Genomic DNA, 24,857 nt, shown 5'->3' with positions numbered 1-24,857 from the left:
AAGAACCCAACGAAGCCCACAAGAACAATCAAAAAGAAGAAATACTACAGGTAATCAATGAGAATTTTATAGAGACGATACTGGATATGGTCAACCAAAATGTACAGGAGACACTCAAGAGATTCCAAGACAACAAAAATAGAGAATTTGAAAAAGCACAAGAAGAAATAAAAGAAACCATAGAAGCACTGTATAAACACCAAAGTGAAACAAAAGACAAGATTAATAAAGAGGTAAGTGAACTCAGGACCAAAATAGACAACATTAAAGAGGAAGAAACTCAGGATATGGAAAACCTCAGAAAAAAGAATGAAACAGAATTGCAAAACAAAATGGAAGGCCAATCCAGCAGAATAGAACAAACAGAAGACAGAATCTCAGAACTCAAAGATGAAATGGTAATTAAAGGAAAAACCAAAGAACTATTAGTTAAACAACTCAAGACCTGTGAATAGAAAATTCAAGAACTCACTGACGCTATCAAAAGACCAAACTTGAGAATCATCGGCATTGAAGAAGGAGAAGAAGTACAAGCAAAGGGAATGTGTAATATATTCAACAAAATAATAACAGAAAATTTCCCAAATCTAGAGAAAGCTATTCCCATACAGATGCAAGAGGCCTCCAGAACACCAAACAGACCAGATAGAAATAGAACTATCCCACGGCATAGCATCATTAAAACAACAAGTTCAGAAACTAGGGAAAGAATATTGAAGGCTGTAAGAGAGAAAAAACAATTAACATACAAAGGTAAACCCATCAAAATCACAGCAGACTTCTCAACAGAAACATTAAAAGCAAGAAGAGCTTGGGGTGAGATCATCCGGGCACTGAATGAAAATAACTTCAACCCCAGGATACTCTACCCAGAAAAACTATCATTCAAAATAGATGGAGCAATAAAAGTCTTCCTGATAAGCAGAAACTAAAATAATATGTGACCACACAGCCACCACTACAAAAGATTCTTCAAGGGATTCTGCACACAGAAAGGGAAACCCAACATAACCATGAAAGGGCAGGCAGCACCAAACTACAGGAAAAAAAAGCAAGAAAGTAGAGAGTAACCTCAACTTAGGTACACAAATCAAACCTTCAAACAACTAAGACAACCAAATGACAGGAATCACCACATACCTATCAGTACTAACACTTAACGTTAATGAACTTAATTCCCCCATCAAAAGGCACCGTTTGACGAAATGGATTAAAAAGGAAGATCCAACAATTTGTTGCTTACAGGAGACCCATCTCACTGACAGAAATAAGCATATGCTTAGGATGAAAGGCTGGAAGAAGATTTACCAAGCCAATGGCCCCTGAAAACAGGCAGGAGTAGCAATACTTATCTCTGACAAAGTAGACTTCAAACCGACATTAATCAAACGAGATAAAGAAGGACATTCCATACTAATAAAAGGGGAAATAGACCAAAAGGAAATAATAATCATCAATCTGTATGCACCCAATGTCAACACCCCCAATTTCGTCAAACATACCCTGAAAGACCTAAAAGAATATATAAAAGCAAACACAGTGGTTGTGGGAGACTTTAACACCCCATTATCATCAATAGACAGGTCATCCAAACAAAAAATCCATAAAGAAATCCAAGATCTAAAATATGCAATAGATCAAATGGACCTAGTTGATGTCTACAGAACATTTCATCCAACCTCTACACAATATACATTCTTCTCAGCAGTCCATGGAACCTTCTCCAAAATAGATCATATCCTAGGGCACAAAGCAAGTCTCAGCAAATATAAGAAAATAGAAATTATACCGTGCATACTATCTGATCACAATGCAGTAAAAGTAGAACTCAACAACAAAAGTAAAGACAAAAAACATGCAAAGAGCTGGAAAATAAATAACTCATTACTTAATGAAGAATGGATCATTGATGAAATAAAAGAGGAAATTAAAAAGTTCCTGGAAGTCAATGAAAATGAAAACACAACCTACCGGTACCTATGGGACACAGCTAAGGCAGTCCTGAGAGGAAAGTTTATAGCCATGAGTGCATATTTTAAAAAGACTGAAAGATCCCAAATCAATGACCTAATGATACATCTCAAACTCCTAGAAAAACAAGAACAAGCAAATCCCAAAACAAATAGAAGGAGAGAAATAATAAAAATAAGAGCTGAAATCAATGAAATAGAAACCAAAAAAACCATGCAAAGAATTAATGAAACAAAAAGTTGGTTCTTTGAAAAAATAAACAAGATCGATAGACCCCTGGCAAACCTGACTAAAATGAGGAGAGAAAAAACCCAAATTAGCAGAATTAGGAATGCAAAAGGGGAGATAACAACAAACACCTTGGAAGTCCAGGAAATCATCAGAGACTACTTTGAGAACCTATATTCAAATAAATTTGAAAATCTAAAAGAAATGGACAGATTTCTAAATACATATGATCATCCAAAACTGAACCAAGAGGAAATTAATCACCTGAGTAGACCTGTAACACCAAATGAAATTGAAGTAGCAATCAAGAGTCTCCCCAAAAAGAAAAGTCCAGGACCTGATGGATTCTCTGCTGAATTCTTTCAGACCTTTAAAGAAGAACTGATACCAACCCTCCTTAAACTGTTCCACGAAATAGAAAGGGAAGGAAAACTGCCAAACACATTTTATGAAGCCACTATTACACTTATCCCAAAACCAGGCAAAGACACCTCCAAAAAGGAGAACTATAGGCCAATCTCCTTAATGAACATTGATGCAAAAATCCTCAACAAAATAATGGCAAACCGAATTCAGCAACACATCAAAAAGATTATTCACCACGGCCAAGTAGGCTTCATCCCAGGGATGCAGGGGTGGTTCAACATACGAAAATCAATAAACGTAATAAACCACATTAACAGAAGCAAAGACAAAAACCACGTGATCATCTCAATAGATGCAGAAAAAGCCTTTGATAAGATCCAACATCATTTCATGATAAAAGCTCTGAGAAAACTAGGAATAGAAGGAAAGTACCCAACAGTATAAAAGCTATATATGACAAACCTACAGCCAGCATTATACTTAATGGAGAAAAACTGAAACCATTCCCTCTAAAATCAGGAACCAGACAAGGATGCCCGCTATCTCCACTCCTATTCAACATAGTACTGGAATTCCTAGCCAGAGCAATTAGGCAAGAAGAAGGAATAAAAGGAATACAAATAGGTAAAGAAACTGTCAAAATATCCCTATTTGCAGACGACATGATCCTCTACCTTAAAGACCCAAAAAACTCTACTCAGAAGCTTCTAGACATCATCAATAGCTATAGCAAGGTAGCAGGATATAAAATCAACATAGAAAAATCATTAGCATTTCTATACACTAACAATGAGCAAACTGAAAGAGAACGTATGAAAACAATTCCATTTACAATAGCCTCAAAAAAAATCAAATACCTAGGTGTAAACCTAACAAAAGATGTGAAAGACCTCTACAAGGAAAACTATACACTTCTGAAGAAAGAGATTGAGGAAGACTATAGAAAGTGGAGAGATCTCCCATGCTCATGGATTGGTAGAATCAACATAGTAAAAATGTCGATACTCCAAAAAGTAATCTACATGTTTAATGCAATTCCCATCAAAAGTCCAATGACATTCATTAAAGAGATTGAAAAATCTACCGTTAAATTTATATGGAAACACAAGAGGCCACGAATAGCCAAGGCAATACTCAGTCAAAAGAACAATGCAGGAGGTATCACAATACCTGACTTCAAACTATATTACAAAGCAATAACAAAAAAACAACATGGTACTGGCACAAAAACAGACACGACCAGTGGAACAGAATAGAGGACCCAGATATGAAGCCACACAACTATAACCAACTTGTCTTTGACAAAGGAGCTAAAAATATACGATGGAGAAATAGCAGCCTCTTCAACAAAAACTGCTGGGAAAACTGGTTAGCAGTCTGCAAAAAACTGAAACTACATCCATGTATATCCCCCTATACCAATATTAACTCAAAATGGATCAAGGATCTTAATATCAGACCCCAAACACTAAAGTTGATACAGGAAAGAGGAGGAAATACTCTGGAGTTAGTAGGTATAGGTAAGAACTTTCTCAATGAAACCCCAGCAGCACAGCAACTAAGAGATAGCATAGATAAATGGGACCTCATAAAACTAAAAAGCTTCTGTTCATCAAAAGAAATGGTCTCTAAACTGAAGAGAACACCCACAGAGTGAGAGAAAATATTTGCCAACTATACATCAGAGAAAGGACTGATAACCAGAATATATAGGGAACTTAAAAAATTAAATTCTCCCGAAACTAATGAACCAATAAAGAAATGGGCAAGTGAACTAAACAGAACTTTCTCAAAAGAAGAAATTCAAATGGCCAGAAAACACATGAAAAAATGCTCACCATCTCTGGCAATAAAGGAAATGCAAATTAAAACCACGCTAAGATTCCACCTCACCCCTGTTAGAATAGCCATCATCAGCAACACCACCAACAACAGGTGTTGGCGAGGATGCGGGGAAAAAGGAACCCTCTAACACTGTTAGTGGGAATGTAAACTAGTACAACTACTCTGGAAAAAAATTTGGAGGCTACTTAAAAATCTAGACATTGATCTACCATTTGATCCAGCAATACCATTCTTGGGGATATACCCAAAAGACTGTGACACAGGTTACTCCAGAGGCACCTGAACACCCATGTTTATTGCGGCACTATTCACAATAGCCAAGTTAGGGAAACAGCCAAGATGCCCCACCACTGACGAATGGATTAAGAAAATGTGGTATCTACACACAATGGAATTTTAGGCAGCCATGAAGAAGAACGAAATGTTATCATTCGCTGGTAAATGGATGGAATTGGAGAACATCATTCTGAGTGAGGATGGCCTGGCCCAAAAGACCAAAAATCGTATGTTCTCCCTCATATGTGGACATTAGATCAAGGGCAAACACAACAATGGGATTGGACTTTGAGCACATGATAAAAGCGAGAGCACACAAGGGAGGGGTGAGGATAGGTAGGACACCTAAAAAATTAGCTAGCATTTGTTGCCCTTAACACAGAGAAACTAAAGCAGATACCTTAAAAGCAACTGAGGCCAATAGGAAAAGGGGACCAGGAACTAGAGAAAAGGTGAGATCAAAAAGAATTAACCTAGAAGGTAACACACACGCACAGGAAATTAATGTGAGTCAACTCCCTGTATAGCTATCCTTATCTCAACCAGCAAAAACCCTTGTTCCTTCCTATTATTGCTTATACTCTCTCTACAACAAAATTAGAAATAAGGGCAAAATAGTTTCTGCTGGGTATTGAGGGGGTAGGGGGAGAGGGAGGAGGCGGAGTGGGTGGTAAGGGAGGGGGTGGGGGCAGGGGGGAAAATGACCCAAGCCTTGTATGCACATATGAACAATAAAAGAAAAAAAAAAGAATTTCAAGATAAAAAAAAAAAAGTTCCTGAAAGTCAATGAAAATGAAAACACAACCTACCGAAACCTAAGGGACACAGCAAAGGCAGTCCTGAGAGGAAAGTTTATAGCCATGAGTCTATATATTAAAAAGACTGAAAGATCCCAAATCAATGACTTAATGACACGTCTCAAACTCCTAGAAAAAAAAGAACAAGCAAATCCCAAAACAAATAGAAGGAGAGAATTAATAAAATTAAGAGCTGAAATCAATGGAATAGAAACCAAAAAAACCATACAAAGAATTAATGAAACAAAAAGTTGGTTCTTTGAAAAAATAAACAAGATCAACAGACCCCTGGCATGAGGTATGAGGATAGGTAAGACACCTAAAAAACTCGATAGCATTTGTTGCCCTCAACACAGTGAAACTAAAGCAGGTACCTTAAAGCAACTGAGGCCAATAGGAGAAGGGGAACAAGAACTTGAGAAAAGGTGAGATCAAAAAGAATTAACCTAGAAGGTAACACACATGCACAGGAAATCAATGCCAACTCCCTGTATAGCTTACCTCAACCAGCAAAAACTCTTGGTCCTTCCTATTATTGCTTATACTCTCTCTCAACAAAATTAGAGATAAGGGCAAAATAGTTTCTGCTGGGTATAGAGGGGGTGGGGGGGAGAGGGAGGGGGCAGGGGGATCAGAGAGGGGGTAGGGGAAGGGGGGAGAAATGACCCAAACATTGCATGTACATATGAATTAAAAAATTTAAAAAATAAAAATAAATTTTAAACAAGGGTAAAAAAAACCCACAAAGAATAAAAATCCTAAGGGACACACATACACAGGCAAAATTATGAGTTAGTAAATGCTTCAGGATACAAAAGTCAATTATATTTCTCTAAACTGGAAAAGAATTATATGAAAATAACTAAGGAAATAATTCTGCTTATAAGAGCATCAAAAAAGATAAAGCAGGGCTGGAGATGTAGCTCAATGATAGATAAAATGCTTATCATGTGTGAGGGCTGATTTCAATTCCCAGCATAAAAAAATTTAAAAATAATAAATAAAATAGAAATATTTTAAGTAAAAGAACGCACAAGAAGGATACCATGAAAACTGCAAAAAGCTACTAAAAGAAATTAAAAGGAGATACAAATAAATAGAAAGAGATCCCATGTTCATGGATTAGGAGACTTAATATTGTTAAGATGATAATACTGTCAAAATTGATCTACAGATTCAAGGTAATCCTTATCATTTCCAGCTCCTTTTGTAAAGGAAATGGATAAGCTGGTCTTAAATTTAAGGGAAATTTAAGGGATCTACACTACTCAAAACAAACTTGCAAGAAAAAGCAAAAAGTTGGACTCACAGTTCTTGCTTTCAACATCAAAGGGGACTATGAAATCCAGCTCAGTGGTAAATAGCTTGCCTTGCATATGTAAGACCTTGGGTTCAACTTCATAGTTCTGCAAATAATAATAATGGCCACATTATTGCTATTGTTATTCAAAGGGTCAAAGATGAAGTAAAAGTGTTGCTGGCTAAAGATAAAGATATAAATCAATGGAGGAAAACTGGCAGTATAGAAATATACTCACACATATAAAGTAAATGCGAATAATTAGTATTACTATTTTGGCTGCTTGGAAGTTGTGGGCAAGGGCTGGGGCAGGGAACACGGGTACAGGCAGAGCTTTGAGTATCTGCTACGGCAGCACAAAATGTCAGGACAGTTTTTTTTTTTGAGACACTGTCTAGCTGTGCAGCATAGGCTGACGTTGAACTCATGATCTTCTTGCTTCTGCCACCTGCATACTGGGGTTACAGGTGTGTACCAACATGACCATCAGGTCAATTGATTTTTTTTAATGTATATTAATTGTACAAAGAGGTTTCATTGTGAGTGATACTTCCATAACAAATATAAAGTATTTTAATCAAATTAATTCCCTCTATGACTCCCTTATCCCCCCTCCCTACCTTTTAAAACAATTTTAATAGGCTTCATTAGTTTATTTTCATACCTATGTATGAAACACTTTGATCCTATTCACCACCCCTTTCATCCTCTCATTTTGCTTTTCCCCCTCCTGTTGGTTCTGATCTCCAAAGAGTCCCCCTCCCATTTTACACTTGTGTCATTATTTCTTGTTTATTTTTTAGCTATAGATTCCTCACATAAAAGAGAATGTTTGATGTTTGTCTTTTGCTGGGATCACAGAGGTCCTTGACCTGAAAGGGCTCAGGGAAGGAATGAACAGACAAGACACATATTGAGAGGGCCAGAAGGCTGATGACCAACTGGCAAAAAAATTTTTTTTCTCAGCAAGCTTTATACAAAAGAGGAAGAGACTTAAACATCAGAAACACTCTGACCTAGTTACAGCCTTTCTGTTTTTGCCACCCTGCATTCTTTCTGCCAGTGTCCTTGACTAAGTATAAACTTCTTTTCAGTCAAGGGAAACCATTGAGTGTTCCTGCCCACCATGATAGAGACCTGGTGCACCTGCAGATTCTGCTAAAGCCACAACGACCTTGTCAGATTGTGGCTCCCAAAAGTCCTTTGCAGTCTGGCTTATTTTGCTTAACATGATGATTTCTAATTCCATTATTTTCTGGTAAATGACACAATTTCATTCTTCTGACTGAATAACACTCCATTGTGTGTGTGTGTGTGTGTGTGTGTGTGTGTGTATCACATTTTCTTTTTTCCTTACTTGATGAATACCTAGGTCGATTCCATAGTTTGGCTATTGTGAACAGTGCTGCAATAAACATGGGTATGCACGTATCACTATATTGTATGTTGACTTAAATTCTTTTAGGTATATGCCTAGGAATGGTATAGCAGGATCATATGGTAGTTCTATTTTTAGGGGGCTCTTTTGGCCAATTTTAAATATTTTTATTTCAGTCACAGCATTTTTCACTTATAACCCAGAGCTCATAAAGTACCATGTTATTTCCTCTTCTTCTGCACATGTTCCATATTCAAGTACTGAGAAAGCCCCAGAAATTTGCTGTAGCAGTTCACCTTTAAAACTCTTCCAGAAATTTACTAAATTGGGGTCCTTCAAATGTTTTACTATGTGGAACAATGCTACGTATATATTTGGGTTGGCTTAACCAGCCCTTTCAATGGTGGGCCAGGAGGGAAGCACCACAAGAGGGAGGGGCTCTCCCACCAGGGAGTCCTCAAGCATTCCTCCTGGCATGCCTACTGTACTCTGGTACAGGTTGGTAATGATAGGTTGCTAGGTTTCTCTAGCTCTTTCTGCTGATGTTCAAATTCTACCTTGCCTGTAGTCTGATTCTAATCCAGCCAATGGATGATTCCATTACATTTGTGAAGAATCTTCTGTTCATCCTCACCATTGATCTTGCCCTGAAGTTTCTCATTTTCAACAGTTGCTTTTGTGTTGAATGCATAGAACTCCTGTGAATTCTTTGATGACAATCTGTCCCTCTGCTTCTCATCTTCAGCTTTGTACTTCTCAGAGATACACTCGTCTCATTCTTGCTCAAATGGCCCTTGTCATTGGTGGTGGTAATCTTCTTTTCTTGTACTCTTGTCTATAGCAGAGACATTGAAAATCTCATTGGCTTCAATATCAAAAGTAACCATGGGTTGCAAGAGGTATGCTTGTGAGCTCAAACTTGCCAAGCAGGTGGTTATCCTGGGTCATGGCCTATTCAACCTCATATACCTGAATGAGCACAATCAGCTGGTCATCAGAGTAGGTAGTGAAGTCCGTGTCTGCTTGGTAGGAATGGTAGTATTATGCTTGATGAAGATAGTCATGACTCCAACTGTAGTTTCAATGCCCAGGGAAAGAGGAATGATCCAAGAGCAGCAGATCTTGAGTATTTCTAGACTTTTCTCCAGATAGAATGGTTGCCTGGATACCTGCACCATAAGCAACAGCTAAATCAAGATTAATGCTCTTATTCAGATCTTTTGAATGAAGAAGTCTTACAACAGCTTCTGAATCTTGGGGATATGGATAGACCCACTCACCAAGACAATATGGAACTGTGACTTGTCTGGATGGCTTCTTGAAGGGCTTTTTCTCAGAGTCCAGTGCCATGGAACAGATCACCATTCAGTTCTTTAAATCAAGCAGAGGGGATGAAGGTAGAGAAGTTGATTCCTTCATAAAGAGAGTCAGTCTCACAACATGCTTGGGTGCTAGAGGAGAGGGCACACTTAGTTTGTTCACAAGCAGCACAGAGACTTTGGATATCTCTCTTGTTCTTACTGATGTCTTCTTACACATGCATTTGAACTTAGAATTGGCTTAATAATTCTAAGTACATTGAGACCAGCAATAGTTTCAGCATCTTTTGTTGCTTGACACTGAGAGTGTTCAAATAAGCTGGCACTGCCATCACAGCATTAGTTAATAGTCTTCCCAAGACAGGCTACTGCAATTTCCTTCATCTTTGTTAGAACCATAGAAGACACCTCCTTGATAGAAACTTTTTGTCTCCCTTTCGTATTCTACTTGGACCTTGGGCTTGCCTACATCATTCACCACCATGTTGTCATATCTGACAACAGCATCATCAAATCTACTTCCGATCAGGAGTTTAACATCAAAACCCATATCGATAGGGTACCTCACAACCTGATTCTTTGCAGCATCAATGCTTCTGTGTCAGTAAAGGTGACACAGTTTGGTCTGGTTCAGTTCCCCTGATTGTTGGCAATCATCTCCACTTTTCCATGCTAGACACACCCACAAAAGAGCAGGAGTGCCAAGATCAATGCCAATTAAAGATCTCTTATACATTGTTACGTTTCTGTGGGTCTGGATCTGCTGGCAAAGAATCCAAATAACCCCAAAAAGCTGCCACCACAATCGATGAGCCTACTTTTAGTTTTCTGAGGAAACACCACACTGATTTCCATAGTAGCCACACTAATTTACATTCCCACTATCAGTATATAAGAGGTCTTTTTCCCTAGCCTCCTCCCCATATTTGTTTTATTTATTTTCTTGATGATAGCCATTCTGACTGGAGTGGAATGGCATCTCAGTGTAGTTTTGATTTACATTTTCTTAATGGCTAAAGATGTTGAGTATTTCTTCATGCATTTATTGGCCATTTGTACTTGTTTTGAAAACTGTCCAATTCATTTGCCCATTTATTAATTGAATTGTTGATTCTTTTGGTGTTTAGTTTTTGGAGTTCTTTATATATTCTGGATATTAATCCTTTATCCAATGAATAGGCTGGCAAAGATTTTTTTCTCTCATTCTGCAGGCTGTCTCTTTATTCTAGTGATTGTTTACTTTCTATGTGCAAAAGTTTTTAATTTTCTATAATCTCATTTGTCAATTCTTGCTTTTATTCCCTGACTAATTGGAATCCTATTCAGAAAGGCATTACCTATGTCTACAGCTTACAGTGTCTTCCCTATATTTTCCTGTAGTATTTTTAAAGTTTCAGATCTTCCATTTGAATTATTGTCCCAGTTTGGATTAATTTTTTTACATGGTGAGAGATAGGGGTCTAATTTCAGTCTTCTACATGTAGATATTCACGTGTTCAAGGAGACAAAGACTAGCCACATAACAAAAGACAGGTGCTAAAAATTAGAGTTCAAGATGACCACCTTGCTCTATCAAATAACTGTAATTAGAAGAATCCAGACAGCATGTTCTGCATTAGCAAAAGAAGTTTAGGCCACCGCATAAGCACAATCAAACCTTCTTGTGGGTGGGAAATATAAATTCTCAGCCCTGCACACTGCAGAATGTAATAATACCAATATCAACAGTTCTCTGGTCAAGCACTGCACTGCAGACTAGAGGATTCACCATCTCACTGAATCAGCAGCAGGTGCTGTTACTGCTCAAATTTGATTTATGAGAGGGCTGAGTTCTTCCAGAGAGAGGCAGTGAGAGAGCGGGTAGCGGTGCTGTGGTCTGGTTACAGAACTATGGCCTTACCTCCTAGCTCCTAGCTATCATAGGTGTGAAGTAGAGGACAAAGGAGCCATCTCCAATCTTCTTATACCAAGTACCTGCCAGTGATATCCATTTATACTTGGATCAAAGCCTGGTGATGTGGCACCCTTCCCTGGATGTCAATGGCAGGGAGTTGAACTCAAGCCCAATTAACCTGCACAAGCTTCTTTTGTTCTGCAAGAACACAGCTCACTCCCCCTCGTAAACCATCTAACATGCAGCCACATCTGAGTTTTACATCTATCTCTCAAACCATAGTAGACCTGACACTTCCTCTTTACTTTTCCAATCACACTCCACTCTCCTTTAAAGCTCTGAACACCTTAAGGGCAGCTGGCCCTATTGGAAATATCTCCCAGCACCTAACAGTAAAAAGTGGAAAGATCTCCTGTGATTTAAGGTCTGCATCTCCTATAAACTGTGGTAAATGTCACAGTGAGTGGGAGTTCTATTCTGTGACCTCTAATTAACTCGCTATGATGTCGGCAAAGCACGGAGTTTTGTATGCTGAATTTGGGGTAAATGACTCAAGCTATAGTCACAGGCCACGAGGACCTGAGACTCTAGCCTGCAGTTTCTGGAGGCAGGAAGAACCCTTTGTATATCCCCTTTGGACACTCAGATATGTCTCTTCTCACTGTGTTGGAAATCTGTTGTAAACTACATAAAAATAAAAAGTGCTAAGTCTATTTTTCCCCCTAGGGAGAAATCTAGCTAACTAAGCTACTATTAAAAATAAGGGCAAAAGAATGATTTGTTTAAGAGTGCATTCTAAATTAATGTAATTGTTTTTTTGTGTCATTGTATGTATTGTATATGTCTATTAGTCTATATCTATATGATTGGTTTGATGAAGGGTAAACTTCTGATAGCTATGGCAATAGTCTTATTGGAGAATAAGACAAACTCAACACTTTTCTAGAACTGACTATTGCTTCAGCTATCAAAATAAGCTTCCCAAAATGAGTCCTAAAAGAACAACATAGGGTACATCTCAACCTGCTCCTATAATTCTTAAATATAACTGACCAATGTAGTTGTGGCCACTAAATCAGATTTTTACATTTTTGAGCTCATCTATGTGCATTTAAATTGACATTTTAGCATGGCTAAGTTAAAACATCTCTGTGAGTATACAAACATCTTTAGAATGGTTGTTGAACTATTATAAAGTTAATAGATAGAGCTGTTGTCTCTTCAAAATGTTATCTAAAGTCTTATCTCAACCAGGTCTAACTAAAATGCAAACATTCAAAAATTATCTTCTGCCTTAGAGCTAAAAAAATGGAATTTATGAACTGTAACTTTAATGTTTCATTCTGTCGTAAATGTAATTTACATTCAACTCTCCTTTACAATTGGATCAGTTAACCAATGTGTTTTTGTAGATTGCTACTAAATAAAAAAGTTTAAAATTGCTTTTCTTTCTGTGTCTTCTTTTAAAACATAAGACTACTAAGAGTATTTTATTTACTTAAAAATTAATGTTATCTAAATTCAGCATTTTATAGAAGTTATTTCAAGATACAAATTAGAAAACTCTTAAAGCTTACCAAAAGTTTATGTGTGTGATTAAGTTGGCTATAATTTTTTAATTACCTAAAGTCAAAATTCAGTGTACTGACGTAAAACGAAACCTAATTTTTTGTCTGAAGGAAAGGTTTTAGTTTTGTCAAGATAACTAAGAGATTCTTGATGCTGTGGGTTGGTAAAAAAAAAAAAATTTGCCAAGACAAAAAACTAGTTTATTAGGACACAGAAAGGCAGCTGAGCACAGGGAATGCTGCTCAGATATGAGGGATGGAACAAATATATTTATGTAAAACCAAGCTGAGGCAAAAAAAAAAAAGTGTACCCTCCTGGTGGGAAGGTGGGCAGATTCAAAAAGGAGTACTACCCTGGAGTTCCTGATACCTCAAGCTCTTATTGGGATCTCTATAGAAGAAAATGCTTAGTCCTAAATGACTGGGTTGGGTTTCATTAACTCTCAATGTTATTTTTGCATTGCAGGGGCTGCATGCAGGTCAGCATGGCCCTGCTGTATGTCCCAACTCATTCCGTTAATGTCAGCAGTCTAGGATGTGATTTCTTTTTCTTTCTTTCTTTCTTTTTTTGCCAACAGTCGTCATGTCTTAGAAGGAATCCATAAAACTTCTTCAGAGTTAAAAGGATCTCTTATTAACCACCAGGCTTTTCAGGCTTTCCCTGCATTTAAAAGTAAAAATCTCTTGCAGGGCGCTGGTGGCTCACGCCTGTAATCCTAGCTACTCAGGAGTATCGCTGGTTCAAAGCCAGCTTCAGGCAAATAGTTCACAAGACCCTAACTTGACAAAACCCATCACAAAAAAAGGTTGGTGGAGTGGCTCTAGTGATAAAGTGCCTGCCTAATGTGAAGACCTGAGTTCAAACCCCAGTGCTGTGAAAAACAATAAAAACAAACCAGTGAAAATCTCTTATAAAGGATAGCAAAGAATTATCTCCAAGTGAATAGGGCAGCAATAATAGCTTTAAAATAGATGAAATCCTGAGATTCTTAAGGGATCTGTAACACTGGAGCCTCCTGTAGTTTTCCAGCATTTGAGCTCTACAATATAACTCAGTGAGTCAATATCTTCTATATGACAGTACAAGTTACAAAATCATGCATGAATAAAGATGTCCTGTAAATGCAAGCAAAACTAACAGATTCTTATGTAAAAGAATATGAAAATTTCAGTGGTAAGCAACTAAAATTAAGGACCTACCATTTGTTGACTTTAAGTATAGTATGCCAAAGAATACTCACCTCTGTTTTATAAAAGGACAGTAAAATACAACTGCTTTTTCCTACTGCATCTCAGACTGAGATTAGAGCTTTCTTCATAAATTAAACAATATATAGCAATTTATGTGAGAATCCAAAAATCACTCCCTATTTTTCCCCAGTGACCCCTCCTAAATCCAGCCCTAGGAAACCACTATTCTGGTTTGTGTATCTATACATTTACACACTGTGCACATTTCTTTTTCTGTTTTTCTTTTTCTTAATACTGTGGAGGTGGTGTTTGAACTCATAGCTTGACACTTGTTAGACAAACACTCTACCACTTGAGTCGCAGCCCCAATGCTTTTGCTTTTTTTGTTTTTTCTTTTTTTTTTCAGATGGAGTCTTTTACCTGAATCAGCCTCAGACCAAGATTCTCCAACCTCCATCACTGAGGTAGCTGGTATTCCAGGTATGCCCCACCTCACCCAGCCACGGACATTTCTTATAAATGGAATCACAAGTTAGGTGGTCCTTTGTGTCTAGCTACTTTCATTAGCATAATTTGTGCAATGTACCTCCATCCTGTAGCATGCACTGGAACATCTTTCCATTGCTGAATACTATTTTACCATATGGATGTACCATGTTTTAATTATCTTTTTGTCAGTGGGTGGATATTCGTGCATGAGTTTCTATGTGGACAAATGTTTTCAGGTAGATTTCAGGTAATTCAGGAGAATTACTGGGTCATCTAGTAATGCTAATGTTTAAACTTTAAGAACTGCTCAGAGTTTCCCAAAGCATTTTAGGTTCCTACTAGCAGTTCATGAAGGTTCCGCTTTTTTCACATCCTAATCTGTGTTTATTATTCATTGTCTTTTTATAGCAATCCCAGGAATTGTGGAATGGTATGTCCTTATAGTTTTCATTGGCATTTCCCCAATGACTGATGTCATTGAGCATCTCTGCTCATGTTTATTGGACATTTATCTGTCTTCTTTGAAGAAATGTATATTCAAACCCTTTGCCCAGGACCAGGGACGTGACTCAGTGATAAAGTGATGACGGCTTCATTCTCAACACAAACACACACATTTGGCCATTTAAAATTTGGGCTATTTGGTTTCTTATTGCTGAATTATAAGGGCTGTTTATATATTCCAAATACAAGTCCCTTACCAGATATATAATTTGTGAATACTTTCTTAATTCTGAGGCCTGTGTTTTCACATCCTTTATACATATATTTGAACTATAAAAGGTTTTGAATTTGATGAAGTCCATATTGCCTAATTTTCCTTTGGTTACTTGTGTTTTTGGTGTCATGTCTAATAAACTATTGGCTGACATAAGATCATCAAGATTTACACTTAGTTTTCTCCTAAGAGTTTTATAATAAAAGCTTATATATTTAGGTCTTTGATCTATTTTTATTTCATTTATGTATATGGTATGACAGAAGTCAGTACTTGTGGGGCACAAAGGGGTCATGAGAGCTAAGTATTTGAGAATCACTGATTTACGTTCTCTGAGCCTGTTTTCTCCTCCTTAAAATACAGTCAATACTGTATTTGACTTCCCACCTATAAGGGGGAACGATATGAATGATAAGACAGGATAAGTTACAGCACTATTCTAATGTTATCATTACAGTCTTCATCTCCTATGTATACATTGTCTGCTCACCTAATGCAGCGTCTTTGAGTTCTTCTTCTTGATCTCTGCCTGCCACAGCAGCTTCCTCACACTAGACATATAGCAGATCTCAACAAGTACTGGTAAACTGACTAGTAGAGTATATCTGTGTTCTTGGAGAGGCAGAAAGCATTGACTTTAAAAAGGAAACTCTGTTCTGCTGGGTATTGAGGGGGAGAGGGGGGGGGAGAGTGGGTGGTAAGGGAGGGGGTGGGGGCAGGGGGGAGAAATGAACCAAGCCTTGTATGCACATATGAATAATAAAAGAAAAATGAAAAAAAAATAAATGAAAAGTATGTAACATAAAAAAATAGAAAAATAAATAAATAAATAAAAAGGAAACTCTGTAGCTTCTTCCTGCTGTAAATTCATTAAGCTTCCAATAAGTTACAAGACTCAATCTTTTTTCTGTGAATGGTTAAGCTGAATCTTCCCTTTTGTATGTTTGTGAAAGCAATCTTTTGGACATATGCATGAGACCTTCAAGAGTATCCCTGATGAATTTCATTTAGTTGTCCATTCTAACTTTGGTACCTATTTAAAGCTTTTGAATACCAATTCTTTCTTTTAATATAGTAAATGTACTTTCTAGTTTTGACTAAGTCAAAATAGGACAAGCATACCTTCGCTTTTACAAATAAGAGGGTTGTCCATGGTAAAGATCAGTTAGAGATGAATCAACATGGGTCATAACACGTGTACACGAGCAATAGTTCTGTATAGCTATCCTCAACTCAACTAGCAAAAACACTTTGTCTTCCTTATTAGGCTTGTCTCTTTTCTTCAACAAAACTAGTGATAAAGACAGACCAGGACCTGTCTGGAACTGAGGAGGGAAGGGAGGGAGGGAGGGAATGGGGAGAAATGACCCAAACAATGTATGCACATGTGAATAAAAGAACAATAATAATAAAAAAAAAAAAGAGGGTTGTCAAGCTGAGAGCCAAGAGGAAAGTGCAATGTTTTGTTTTGTGACAATCTAAAAGGCTGTTCCTCTCCACTGACACTGAGTGATGAGTGGATGAACAAACCTGATCTACAAGGGGCATCCACTTTGTTCTACAAACTGCTTTCTTACTTCTGTCATGGACCAGCATTACAATCACAGACAGCAGAATAGTTAGTGGCAGGAAAGGGAAAATATTCTAGAACTTGGTAGATAAATGCTAATGTTCTACATAAAAATAACTATAGTTAATTGCCACAGTCCAGCTGCAGCAGGGGCCCTGACTCTGGTCTTGGGTGCTCGAGGGGTGAATAACAACACAAACTTGGGGTTGTGCCGGGCAGCGATGGCGTAGTTTATTTTCTGAAGAGAGTATTTAAGCAGTGCAGAAAAGCAGGAAGGAGTATGTGACAGTCCCCAGGTTTCCCTTGACCTCTGTACTGGGATTGGCTGTCACGTTGCTGTGGCTAAGAGCCCAAGTGCGGAACATCATGTTCTCTGGACCAGGTTTTCCCAGTCCCACACAGAGAGAGAACAGGGGAGTTCAGCAACTATCCTTCTGGACTGCTGCAATAGTCTCTTAGGGCTGTTGCACAAAAGCTACAGTGACTCTGCTCTTTTCCAAGAGGCTTTGGGGGTCCTGAGGGTTTCCCACAGTTAATGGTACCGCTCCCATTTATCCCCAATGAAGGAAGCACAGTGAAGTTGAAAGGGTAGCAGAGCCCATCGTGCAAGCATTAAAGACTTGGCAAGTGTGAGTGTCTCCTAAGGCAGGTGAACCCCAGGGCCATTCCAGCCTCCAGAGAACAAGAATTTAGAGAAAAGAGGAGAACTACATTGACAGCAAGGGCTTGGAACCAGGATATTCATTGGAAAATAAGCAAGAGGAAACACATGAGAATTGAGTCAGGTTAACTTTAACACTTTCAACCTCAGGAGAAAACCTTTGAGTGGCCCAGGGCAAAGTCATGTAGTGACAGAGGACTAAAGCTGACCCAAAGCTTCTAAAACGATCCTGACAGAACAGACCCCAGACTCACCCAGGGTCTCTCTTTTCTCTCTTATAGTACACTTGTTTGGGTGTTGGGGTGTAATGAGGGGATAGGAGAAGGTGGTGAAATATTGAAAAGACCCTGGTCATAAAATATTTGGGAAGAGCCATCCAAGGGTGATGTTCACTTGAAAGTTCTCCTGTAGTTTCTTTTTATTTTGTTCTTATTTTATACTCATGTTATACTTGCATAGAACTTAAAGAGTGAAATAGTTTCCTAAGACTTGTTTCAAAAATAGCAGTACCTCATTCTCTCCTCACCATTTTCTCTCCTCAGACTTAGTCATTAAAATCTTTTAGGTCTTTTAGCATTCCCTTCTGTATTTCTAAACGACATGCTTCTACTATCAGTTAATGACCACAAAACACTTTCATACATTATTTATTGACATCTTAAGTTGGAGGTTGAAATTTTCATCTTTCACAATCACTAAGATTGCCACCACCTACTCACTCCTTCCCTGCATGCTTCACTTTTTCCATGTTCCCAATACACTTGTGTCAAAATTTTTGTTATAGCAATAGTCAGTGTTTATATTACTATGGCTATAAAAATTGTTCACACAGTGGCCATGCTGTGCACCCATGATTTCTCTCTTGTACAACTTTTAGTTTCTCTGGACTTGAGAACTTTTTTTTTCCTTTTTGTTCTCTATGCACTTCTCACTCATACCCAACCTCCCCAGAGTACATTATCTATACCTCTTCATAATACATTTTGGCTCATCTGGTACTACCAATCTCATTCTCCTTAAGCAGTCTCTTCTGGAGACTTCTCACCTATTCCACCTTAGATTGCATGCCCTCTGAGTTCATTGGAAAGTTCTTCTGGGAATTCTCAGCAGCGTTAATGTAGTAATTGCCTATTATTCTCTCTTTTGTGATGATTAATCTTCCTTGTCAACTTGGTTAATTGAGAGGCACCTAGGAGATTAGGAAAGCCTACCTCTGGGTGAGTCTGTGAGGGTTTTTCCTGAGAGAATAAACGAAGTGGTATCGGGGGAAGACCTGTTACGAATGGGTCCAGATAGAATAAAAGGGGAAACAGGAGAAAACCCACTAGCACAGGTCTCCCTCTTTCTCTCTATCTCTCCTTCCTGGCCATCATGATGTGAGCTGCTTTACTGCACCACACCTACCCTGCCTGCCATGAGCCAAAATAAATCTTTCCCTCCTTAATTTGTTTGGCTAATGTATTTTGTCATACTGAAAAACTGAGTAACAAATGCTGGAATCTGTGTTCCTGGACCCTTTCTGTTCATATTCATTGTTTACTCCAATGTTTTGGGGGAGTACATTCTTTTTAAGTCTCACGAGAAACAGAGTATTTTCAAGATTTTCTCTGCATCTTCAGTTTTCCCAAATTTCATGATATTGTAACTTGTATGGATCTATTTTTATGCATTATTAATGCTACTCACTGGACACTTCATATCTAGACATGTTTGATGTTTAGTTCTGAGAAGGTTTTTATTTATGAATTGGTAATTTGCCGTGTCTTCCCATTTTTTCTCTCAAGTCTCCAAAATTGATGTTTTATTTAATATTTTTCATCTCTTTTTTCACTTCTTTTCCTTTGAACTTGCTGATGAGCATGTGGTGGGACTTTATCAGTGATGGGATGACACACAAAAGTCCTGGACTCCAGCAGGGCTCTGATGGCTCATACCTGTAATCATAGGTACTTGGGAGGCTGAGATCAGGAGGATCATGGTTTGAGGCCAGCCCAGAGTAATGGTTCACAAGACCGCATCTACAAAATAACTGGAGTAAAATGGTCTGAAGGGTTAACTCAAGTGGTAGTGTGCCTGCTTTGCAAGTATGAAGCCCTGAGTTCAAACTCCAGTCCCTCTTCCCCTGTTCTCAAAAGTCCTAGACTCCAGGTAGCCAAATTAGCCTCCTTTCATCCTATAATAAGTTGTTTACTATCCAGGAAAAAAGAAACTCTCATTAGCTTTCTTCTGGGAACAGCTGTCTATGTCTCTTCCTTGTCAAGGAGGAAGGAGGGAAAGGAAGGAAAGGAAAGAAGGAAATGAGAGGATCAGAGTGGCTTCAAATTCACTTTTTGGACATTTAAAAAATACAAACCTTCAGTAAATTGTACAAACCTTCAGTAAATTGAACATGACATCTTGTTTTTTGATAGCAAGGCGAATCACTTGGAAGATCATATACCACAAGAGTGACGAGGTTCAGTCTGGTTACAGCTGATACAGCAACATACCTATTCGGAAATGTGGAAGAGATGTGCAGCACCTCTAACAAGGGCAGGCCATCTCTAGTCGTGACATTTGGTTGTAAAGTGACTGCTTGGGCACCTGGCAGTTTTTTCCCCTAGCTGAATTATGTCTGTGCTAATTTGGCTTATGAAATATTTATCAGCAGTTTATAATATTGTGATAAAAGGGACAGACAGGCACATAGGGCTTTTTATATTTCCTTATTTGTTTATTGAGACCAGTTCTCTCTATGTAGCCCAAACTGACCTAGAACTTGCTATGTAACTCAGGGTAGCCTTGTACTCCCCATCCTCTTTCCTCAGTGTTTGGAAAACTGGGATTATGGATGTGTGCCACCACATCTGTCTTATTTTATTTTTTCTTGTGTTGCTGCAGGTTGAACCCAGAGCCTGGCTCATGCTGAGCAAGGCTCCAACACTGAACTGCATGTAGCCCCAGGTAGTTTAAACCCTACTTTCCTAATTTCTGTTTTTAGAATAATAAGGTAGGAAGTAAAGTTTGGAGGGAAGGTTTCAAAGATCTGCCCTACCATTTTCAGGGTCTCAGCAAAAGAATAAACAAAGGTCCACATATGTTTGTTTAACCTAACTGTTAAATAAAATACGATAAACATAAAGATATATCTTTTTCTTTTACCTTGACCTATGGGCCTTCCGAACCTTGGCAATTAGGTCTGGATTTAGAATTCTCAAACTTCTCAGTGTTCTACAGCAAAAAGTGGAGGTGTGGGCAAAGCTGGCCTAGAGGCCCAGCCTCTAGCCCCTTCTACAAGGAAGATCTTTCAGACTATTGAAAGATCTTGTTCATCACCAAATGGATACCTTCCTCACTGCACTTGGCAACTAACACATGGGTGCTCTGATTACCCACTAAAGAGCTTCTGCACAACAAAGGAAACAGTCACCAGACTCAAGAGACAGCCCACAGTATGGGAGAAAATCTTTACCAGGTACTCATCCGACAAAAGTCTAATATCCACAATCTACAGGGAACTCAAAAAACTTAGCCCCCAAAGAATCAATACCCCAATGAAGAAAAGGACACATGAATTAAACAGAATTCTCAAAGGAAGAGGTACAAATGGCTAGTTAAATACATGAAGAAGTGTTCAATTTCCTTGGTTATAAAAGAGATGCAAATCGAAACAACACTTAGATTTCATCTCACCCCAGTTCGAATGGCCAGAATCAGGGGTTGTTATTACCCTTACTGGCAAGGATGTGGCAAAACAGGAACCCTTATACACTGCTTGGAGGAATGCAAATTAGTGCGACCACTATGGAAAACAGTATGGAGATTCTTCAGAAAACTAGAGATAGAGCTGCCATATGATCAGTGATACTGCTCCTGGACATCTACCCAAAAGAACATAAAACAGAATACAGTAAAGGCACCTGTCTACTGATGTTCATTGCAGCACTGTTCTCAATAGCTAAGCTCTGGAAACAACCCAGATGCCCTACAACTGATGAATGGATCAAGAAATTGTGGTATACATACGCAATGGAGTGTTACTCAGCCACAAGGAATAATGGCATGCGGTTTGAAGGTAAATGGATGCAATTGGAGGACATGATGTTAAGTGAAGTTAGCCAGGATCAGAAACTCAAAAGACACATGTTTTCTCTCATACGTGGGAGATAGAGCCAAAGGTAAACATATACACAAAAACAAGCATGATCATGTACAAACTCAGATGTAGAACATGTTTGTAACAGAGCAACTACTCTATGGAACTCGGGGAAAGAGGAAAGGAAAAGAGGATGACAGAGCATCAGTAACATCATATAACATAAGATGTGAAGGTAAAGGATATAAGGAATGTGTATTGAAAGATGTCGAATGTGTGTGGGAGGTAAAGGGGTAAGGGAGAGTATTCGAAGGGATTGAACAGACCAAAGTCTGTTCACACCCACAGAGGGCATACATTGAGCCCCCCCGAACATCAAGTCAAATATTAATTATGAAAACCAGGACTATAAAATAGGTACAGTGGCGGGGGGGTACTAGTAGGAGGAAGGTAAGTGAACTAAGGTAATTAAGGTGACGGTATATGGCAGATGGACTTCATATACCAATATGACACAGAACTAAGAAACCTCTTGCAATTGCTTTAAGTGGGGTGGGGAGGAGGCTGAAGGGGAGAGATTATGGGGGCAATGTAACTAATGTACAATATAAGTCTAATCGGAATTGTCACTATGAAACACCCCCGTATCATGAAAATGTCCTAATAAAATTTTATTTTAAAAAAAGAATTCCATTGTAAAGAAATATTATAACTTATAATAAGTTATATAGTTTATATAATATAATTTCTATAACATATTATGATATATATAAAATATACAGTATATATTTTATACATATAATACTTATAAGATTATTATAAGATTATAACTTATAACTTCTAATGTGTCACTCACCTAATACTTCTTGATACCAAGACTCATGGTTTTGCCACAATGTTATCCCTATCATGCAGCTTTACTTTGTGTGAGTCATAAGCTGCTGAGATTTAAAAGCAGTGAGTGACAGTCACAGTCACGTGACATACAATGGATGAACCAGCCACTGTTCTCTCTTGGTTAATCAGCAGTGAGATGGGCTCCAAGCTTTTCTTCTTGAAATTCACTCTCCCTAACTCAGACCTTCTTTAGATTCCTGAAGCCTTCCCCATGGGGCAGCAGCCTGTCTTTGGAAAGTAATTCAAGACTCTTGTTCTGCATTGTTGTCTTGGCAGGCTCCCCCTTGCTTTCTCTGGCGGAAAATGCCTACCATGGCAGTTGGTCTAAGTAACATCACCAGCCTAGGTAACAATTCCAGCAGTGCTTGGCCCTAGAGGCTGAGTAAGTGGGAGAGCAGGTCACAGAACACCCTGATTTTTCAGACTATTCCCTGATAAGTCCAATGTCTGGAGGAAGCAAGTGTCAAACACACTTGGGCAGTTATAGAGAAAGAAAGGTGATCCCAAAGGAAGAGCCATGTTTAGCCGCAATTAAGCATGCAACTCAACCAAATCCTGAACCTCCTTTCTAGAGATTCATGTAATGGTCTATCCTCCAACCCCCAAACTCAGACATTGAAACCTAATCTCTTCCCTTACAGTATTTGGAGGGTGACCTGGGAGGTGATTAGGTTGTGAGGGTATGAATGACATTAGTGCCCTTATAATAGAGAACCCATGGACAAACCTTCCCCTTTGCCATGAAATGACAGACACGATGGCTGCCCATGAGCCAGGATTTGAGTCCTCACCAGACACCAAAACTGCTGAGTACTTGGATATAGACTTCCAGCCTCAAGAACTATGAGAAATATATTTCTGTAAAATATAATATAATTGTAATTATATTACAATTATAATATAAATTAATAAAAATATAATGTAATTGTAAAAGCCCCCAATTGAGGTACTTTATTTTAGCAGTCTGAATGGACTAGGACCAAGAAGAAACCTGTGATTGGTAAAAGAAATAAACAGATCAGACATTGCAGAGAGAACCCAAAGAGAAGCAGCACGTGTAGAATTCTATTCCACATCCTGCACTTCTGAGCTATCACCAAGTGAGCTATCCATGTGAGAATACCTAGTTGCATGCAGCACTTTCCCACTGGTCAGGGAATCAGGGCGGGAGTAACCAGGCACATGCAGAACTCTGTTCTCCTCCCAGCGATGCTAGGTGCTTCTCTCCTTGAGAAGCCAGTCATTGCCCAGAGCTCCAATCTTCTCTTCCCAAAACAGGATGGTCATGGAAGCTGACTAGGAGAGTACATAGTCTGCCTAGGTCCAAGCTCTCCTGGTAGGACTAATACAGGTCGAGAAGATGGGGTTATGTGAGATCAGCATATCTTAGGGGATTAGGGCAGTAGGGTCCCGAGCAGGGCTTGAGAACTTGAGCACGAGTTTCACATCTGCACTCAACTCCTAGCTCCACCACTTACTGGTTGCTGTGTCCATAGGCATCTTCTTTGATCTCCCCATACCTTGCTTTGCTCTTCTTTAAAATGGTGCCATGTAGTACCTACCCATCAGGGTCACAGTGAGGGTTCAACAAAATGGCTATTGTGAATTGACTTGGAGGAGTGACTCAACACCTGTTCATCATTTTTTTGTTTTGCTTTTTTTTTTTATTGGTAGTACTGGGATTTAAACTCAGGGCCTCATGCTTGCAGGTGCTCTACCACTTGAGCTACTCTGCCAGCCCTGTTTTGTGTTGGGTATTTTCAAGATAGGGTCTTGTGAATTGTCTGCCCAGACTGGCTTCAAACTGTTGTCCTCCTGATCTCTGCCTTCTGAGTGGCTAGGATACAGGTGTGAGCCACTGATGCTTGGCTTATCTGCTCCTTATTCTTATTTCACATACTAGTCCTTGGACCTGCTGCTGGGTGCAACCAACTGTCTGTGTTTCCTGTCTTTTTCCTTGCAAAACGCACCAAAACTCTAACCTGAGAATCACAATCTCTCTCAAACATCCTGCACATATTTTGGACTTGTGTCCATTGCAATGATAAACACTGGGAACAAGCACCCACTGGTTCCTGACAGACTTCCTACTTACAGAGTGTCCCCCATGGCTGAGTGTGGTTCAGGCAGGCAGGTGCACAGATCTGAGTATGTGTCTGCAGATGTGGTGAGAACTCTGTGGGGTGTTGGGTTTCCATCTCGGAGTTTATGGATAGGGAAAGCACCATTGTCCTTTCCTGGCTGGAGCCCAGAGTGTTCCCTAGAGAGGTGGGCTACACCTACACCCTTGACTGGTGACCTGAGGTTGGCAGCC

At 38.9% G+C, this 24,857-nt stretch overlaps 1 long non-coding RNA gene across 1 annotated transcript in view; it reads right to left on the bottom strand.

The window, feature by feature from the left end:
- The window catches only part of LOC141424760 (uncharacterized), a 38,728-nt gene that overhangs the window by 7,728 nt on the left and 6,143 nt on the right, over positions 1–24,857 (bottom strand). Inside the window, exon 2 of the long non-coding RNA XR_012449658.1 lies at positions 6,793–6,889. This is a non-coding gene — a long non-coding RNA (uncharacterized lncRNA). The remainder of the gene's footprint in view (positions 1–6,792; positions 6,890–24,857) is intronic.

Source organism: Castor canadensis, chromosome 7 (genome assembly GCF_047511655.1).
Source record: "Castor canadensis chromosome 7, mCasCan1.hap1v2, whole genome shotgun sequence".
Taxonomy (NCBI): Eukaryota; Metazoa; Chordata; class Mammalia; order Rodentia; family Castoridae; genus Castor; species Castor canadensis.
The sequence above is the reverse complement of the archived record's forward strand: the minus strand, read 5'-3'. Positions and strand labels throughout refer to the sequence as shown.